We start from the raw sequence: 7,031 nt of genomic DNA on the forward strand, positions 1-7,031 counted from the left end.
CTGCATTGAAATCTAGTGCATATGCGACTTCAACCTATTTTGAAATCACCAAACTCTTTTTATATGAATCACTAGGAATGAGTTACGGCCTACGATCGTGTTAGATCTCCAATTCCTAATGTGTGGTACCAAGCACAAGGAAAACGATCTACGACCTCATAGCGGTACGAACAAGCTACACGCACGCACACATAGATAGAGCACTCATGCTTTCCTAGTGAGGACAAACGCTCATTGGATTGATGTCTGAATCTAACTCTAGTAGCTGCTTCTTAGTCCTCTCTTTTGGAGTATAAACCCAAAGAAAACTGTCATTAACAACAAGCTAATTATTTATGTATCTATCCATCCATCGATTTATTTTATCTTTGCCAACCATAATATTTCATTTTATATCCTATTTAACATATACTCCTACTACATATTGGATTGATAGTGGCTGGGCTATATTTCCATGGAACACCGTGATCTCTAAAATTTCATTAGTCTAAAGGATTTACTTGGTTCGAAGTTTATTTATCATAACTAGTCTTTTTTTAAAAGTTATAATGCTATATGCATATTGTAATTAAATTAAACACATAAATCGCTACTTTTCGTGATGACCATTCGGAGAAAATATTCAAATAGAGAAATGTTCAAAAAAAATGTGGAAAATTGTTTAGGCCAAAAAGTGACAAAGCGTCGTATTTATAACGAATTCTCACTCTACACCAAACCAACCTCTGCCAAGTGCCAGAAATTAATTCGATCTCATTTATTAGATCCTCTGCACATTTAAAGTGTCAATATTAACATTAAAAATAAAATTAATAATTTTATTAAACATCTAAAAGTTACTACATAAATAGAAATGGAATTATTTACAAATAAAAAATTCATAATTATAAATACAAAACGAAAAAAATGAAAAATACGTGATTTTAAAACAAAAAAAAAAAGTACTATTAAAAAAATATACAACTGAATTTGATTTTATATAAGTATATATGTGAAATAGTTAGTGCTTAAAAAAAATAAATTTTAAGCATTAACTATTTCACATGTCATTTTAATTATTCAAAATATTGATTAAATATGATATTCAAAATTTTAAGCATTAACTATTTCACAATTCTCATCTTCATTCTCCCTTATCCATTCTCGTCTTCATTCTCCCATATCCATTTTCATCTTCATTCTCTCATACCCTACAACATGTCCGGCCAAGGCGATGACCACCTTCTCTCTCACGGTTGGAACCCCGAATGGTTTGGTGGACAACCGTTTCCTAGTCCGGAAACGGAATATTCGGCCCCTCCTCAAACCCAAGATTCGGCCGTTCCGGGTGGCTACCGGTCATACCCTATCGACGACCAAGGTGCCTCCCAAGGGTGATACGGGTGGACACCAGAGCCTAGGCCGACCGCCCCCTCCGAAACTCCGTCGGCTCCTACTCGTAGCGGTGTCTGGACACCGTACACTCCGGCGGAGATGGAGAAATTGTTCAAGGCGTACTTCGAAATCTCCGAAGATGCGGCGGTTGGCACAAACCAATCCGGCGATCACTTTTGGTGGCGCGTCTCTCGTCGGTACAATGCAAACCGGCCGCCGGGAACGATCTAGCGCAACGAGAGTATGGTGCGCAACTGCATCGGCCGAGCCAACGAAGAAATTGGCAAGTTCAATGGCTATTTCCTCTAGGAGACGCGGAATGTGGATGTAATCTTAGTATTGTGGTTGTGGATGCTCTAATTCACAACAAAAAGGAACAAGAAATTCCATCCAAGCAAAGAATGATGATTTCTAAACTTTCTGAACACGACTTTTAATTTAGTAGTACTCTTAATTAATTTATAGTGTGTGCAAACCATTCTGTTTTGAGTATTTGCTTAGTTGATGCTCTCCATTTGAATTTGTGATACATAATATAGACAGAGAGAGAATACTACTCTTTCTCTTTCTCGCTCAACAGAAATAAAAGAGGAAGAAAAGAAAGGTGCATTCTCTGTAAATGCGTGTGTATGTATGGTCTTTTTTCCCTTTTCTCCCTAAACTTGCTCATTAACTACCATGGTTGGTTGCTTGCTCTCTGTAACTCCTATCCAACACAACACTACTATGTTTTTATCACTAGTATTAGGTTAGGTATGTTGTATGAACAACTGATATAGTATTATGTATGCGAGTGTTCTATTTATGTTATACATGCACTAATATTAGATATGTTTTTTATACTCAGTCATGGCAAAGGCGCGCATCGTAGCTCTCCAGCTGAACCACCGCCAATTTCTCCGATCAAGAACCACCAGATCTATTCAATTCGTATGGATAAGTGAAGATACGAACCAATTCAATTCAATTCAATTCAATTTAGTTCGTATGGATAGATGAATTACCTCAATTCATATGGATACAAGTGTAAGTAGCTCTGTGTTTATGTATAATCAGAGAGGCGCGGTTGGAGAGAAAGCAATGAATGAATTGCTATTTTTTTCTTATCTCCGCATTGCTATTAATACTACTCCAATACTAATTAGGAACTAATTTTATCACAATTTGTTTTTAATCTTATGTGTGTAAAAAAGATTGGGAAAATAAACATGTGAAAAAGGAAATAATTGTTCGTCTATCACAAATGTCATATGATCTTCAAATATCATTTACTTTATGGCTCGTATTTGATAGTATCTGTACCAGTAAATATTTACCCAATTTTACTAATACATTTCAACCATTTTTATATTTCTTAAAACTCTAATTGATGACTCTTAATCGCGGCAACAGTACTATATGTTAGTGACTCTTCAAGCATTAACACAAAATTTCAGATTCCAGAAGATACAGAGATGCTGCATTTCAGTTTGTGTCAATCTACACAAGACTACGCACACAAATGCAAAAGTATGCCTTCTAATTTGTACACAACTAATCTAGCTCATAAACGAAAATTCACTAAGGCTCAGAATTATCCAAAGCACATTATATCATTTCACATGATATTCATTGAGGCAAGTTAGCAACATAGCAAACAAATTCAAATGACACCATAAGAAATAAAAGTACTTATAATTCCCTCGGCCATTTTCAATAGCGCTTGTTGGACACCTTCCGCAGATACATCACTACTAATGTTTAGACTCTCTGCCTTTGGAGTAAACAAAGAACAAGTTCGATATTCGGAACCCATATAATCAGTAGCCTAAGAATATCATGAAAATAACAATGGTAGAAATGAGGCAAGAGAAAGCAAACAAATAAGGAAAAAAGGAGTATATAGATATAATAACAAGAATACACGTTCACAGAAGTTGCACCCATTAATTCAATCAAGTAAAAACATTGATAAGGTTAGAAACCATTTTCAGCAAAAGAAATTCAAAAAACCAATTAATAGACAAAGAAAGATGCACCACAAGATGCTTGACCTGATCTACTCATTGGTGCAAGGTGCATTAGTTCAGAGCCTTAAACTGTAGAGTTTGATCATAGAAGTCCCTATCCGGAAAGCTGTTTTATGTACTAAACTTTTTATGACTGCATATCTATTTATTCATAAGAAACTATGGAAATTCAAAACCTCAAAGAGAAAGGCAGAGGCTACATATAGACCCAAGGAAATGGGGATTATACTTTAGTTTAGTAAATATGGTAAGGGCATTCATCAAAAGGATCAAAACAAAACTCAAAAGAAGTAAAGCACATGATTCAGATCATAATTTTACACATGTTAAGTGACAAATGAAAACCTGATAAAGCAGCAAAATAAGAGTACACCCTAATGTACCCTGATGAAAGTGCCACTAACATAATAAGCAGCCTCCCTACCCAAGTCCGTAGCTGCTTCAACTGAGGGCACACCAAATTGCACCATAACTGACTCAGTATCTCCAAATATGACCTGTGAATTTAAGATTTCAATTATCAAAATACAAACATGACCTAAGAGACCTTGAAAACGAACTACAGATTACGAGTATATGATATAAAAAAAGGAATAGAGTGTCATCCAAAGTTAAACAGTGAGTAAATGACCAGGAAGACAAATTACTAAAGACATTAGTATTCTTCTACATAACACGTATTGTGCATATATATTAGTAAAAAACAAAGGGGGAGATGATATGCGGTGCCTCTGGGAGACTGGGACTATGCAGCATAAAATAAAAGGGTTCGCCTAACACATAAACTAGCCCCTTCAGTATCATGTCTACACGTCAGAAGAAATTAGGAATTATTTAATCAGCTCCCAAAGAAGTCAAGTCAGGTACATTTCACTACTGTGAATTCCAAGGTTAGAAGTAATTTGCCAACTTCATGTTCAGTAAACCATATCCAATTTTCTAGCATAAAGAATGAACCTCACTGTATAGCATTATTACAGTTATGCATATCATCTTTGCTTCTTTCTTACTTCAAAATTTTCAAGGAGCAATGCTTCCCTTAGTTTGTACCAATGGTATTGCAATGAAGCAATTACCATTTAGGTGGCATGCGTATTTTTTGTTGTAAGTGCAAAATTTAAGAAAGCAGTGTTGTAATTGCAACAATTGCAAAATAGTATGAAAATTGCCAATTAGGGTAAACAATGATCAAACTAAGGGCATAATTATAAAGTATATTCAGGGAGAAATAGAGAGTGAGAGCATTCTTAATTATGAAGAATAGTTATCTCTTAACTAGCTGATGAATATTTCATCAGATTGGATACACAATTCAGACATTTTTCTCATTTGTAGTTGCTCACTGGTGCCCTTTGATGTTGATCAGTAGTAGACGTCCCCAACATTCCCTGCATTCTATTTATAAGAAACTGAAGACTCTTAACTTGACTCAACTCTAACAGATAAATACTAGACTCCTACTCAAACAAAGACTCCTTATGATAATAAATAGTACTCCCTCCATCCCATCTCAAGTGATTAATTTCTTTTTGGCCGTTGTTTTGCGAATATGATAATAAGTAGTTAAAGTAAAAAGAAAGTAAAGTAAGAAAGAATATTATAGAAGAGAGTCATATCTATATTATTCTCTTACTTTACTTTCTCCCCATTTTAACTATTTGTTATCACTTTCCTCAAACGCCTGCCTGAAAATAGTCAATAACTTGAGATGGGACAGAGGGAGTACCAAATAACTAAGGATACACAGGGAGTGCAGGGCAGGGAATGTACTCCGTCAGTGCGCGTTCCATCCATTAGTGCAGGGAAGTCCCCTATCAATTTATTACTCAGTGTATTTTGGTTTTGCACATGAACTTAATTGTAGTAAATTTTACACAATTTGACGGAAGTTGATGTGGCTTGTAACAATTAGACTGGAAATAACAATGAATTATGCGGCCCAAAAGTTGTCTTAAGATTACTTTTCATGAACAGAAGAAAAGTCCCTAACACACTTGAAAAGAAATTTTCAATATGTTCTCAAATTAATCTAGAACAAGTATACATGTTGCATAGTAAAATATGAATATATCTATGAACAAAATATGTAATTGTAGTGAGTCTAAATTCACATTTGAAAGGTAAAACGTACAAGGTAGTCTCAGTACATATTTTAAATTATGTTCTACTGAAGGTAGTCTGACATATAATTCAATTGAAGTTCTTATGAATGCAAAAGGTCCAACTCCAAGTGCAATGCCCTACAACTCCATAATAAACTCCATAATATAATTCCATAGATCAACTTTTGGTGCATGCACTCAAAAGATTTGAGTGCGGAATATGGTAACTAACACAGTATAGTTGTCATAAATTTCCAAATTACTTATCATTTAGGAGGCATCATCGTTGCAGAAGTAGTTTTCCGCTTTATAAAAAAGGAACAGAAATGAATTGGTTTTACAAAATTTAACAGCATAACATATAGTACAATATGCCCACCAGCCACCAGGAGGTCAGTGCTTGAAACACTTATAGCCAGTTTTTTGGCAAAGCACTTGTAACTAGTTTTACTAGTGATTAAAAAGAAGTTAAGTTTCAAAAAACAAGGCAAATAAAGGCACTGATGTGCCAGAAGCAAAATTATCCACAAGAAATATGCTGTTCAACTTGTTCTTTTGTGATTCTTCCTTTTCCCTTTTCAGTAGATAGGTACATTTGTTTGATAATGGTTCAAATATTCTTAAGCCAGCAACGAATTGATTAAGTGTAACATATCTCAAATAAATGGCATGAACATGACCCAAACATTGCTGTGTTTGAACTTCATAACGTATCTCGATTTAATAACTACTTAATTCATTACTGTGTTTGAACGTCATTGATATGAGGCTGAAGATAAAAGAAACATATATCATCCATTTATCTGGTTTTAACTTTGGGTTGTGCTCTACCTATATACCAGTACCACACATTGCTATACCTCATAATACAGTTTAAATATTTATTCATGTCTTCAATCTGAAAAAACTTATTTTAAAAATGAAAAAACTAAGATTTGAGGATCTTCCACCAACTCGGCATCCAGCTACAGATGCCACATCCACTAAGATTTTCTGTTAATTCAAAGAAATATTATCACAATCATTGCTCAATGAATAGAGACACGGCTGGCAATCACCTTATCTGGGGACTTGGGAAAGGGTAAATAATCATCCCCAAGTTTTAGCACATCATTGTACCTGAACTTTTTCAAAAGAGTCCATGTGGTATCGATTTTTCCTTTCTCTATAAAAAGAGTGTGAAGAAAAAGAAAACCTGTCGAGGTAAGACCAAGTTCCTTCAGCAGGTTGTAAAGGAGAACTGAAGCACTTCACCAAAGTAAATTAGATAGAGTAAAAGAAATGTAAAGTAGAAAACTTATCATCAAGTTTTAGATATAAAGAAAAATAAAAATACCCAAAATTCATTTAGCTCGTCATCATTGAGAGCACCATCCATATCAAGATCTCAAAGAAAAATATCCTTTTAAGCGCTCTCATGCATCATGGTCTTAAAGCTTGGGTTTCTTGATCAAACAGAGGTGTTGTAGAGCGAAGGATAGCCTTTTGAGCAAAGTAGAACACTTCTTGGATCTAAAACAATTTATGAAGACTTCAGTTATCTGAA

This window comes from Salvia splendens, chromosome 1 (assembly GCF_004379255.2).
Source record: "Salvia splendens isolate huo1 chromosome 1, SspV2, whole genome shotgun sequence".
In the NCBI taxonomy this organism is placed as follows: Eukaryota; Viridiplantae; Streptophyta; class Magnoliopsida; order Lamiales; family Lamiaceae; genus Salvia; species Salvia splendens.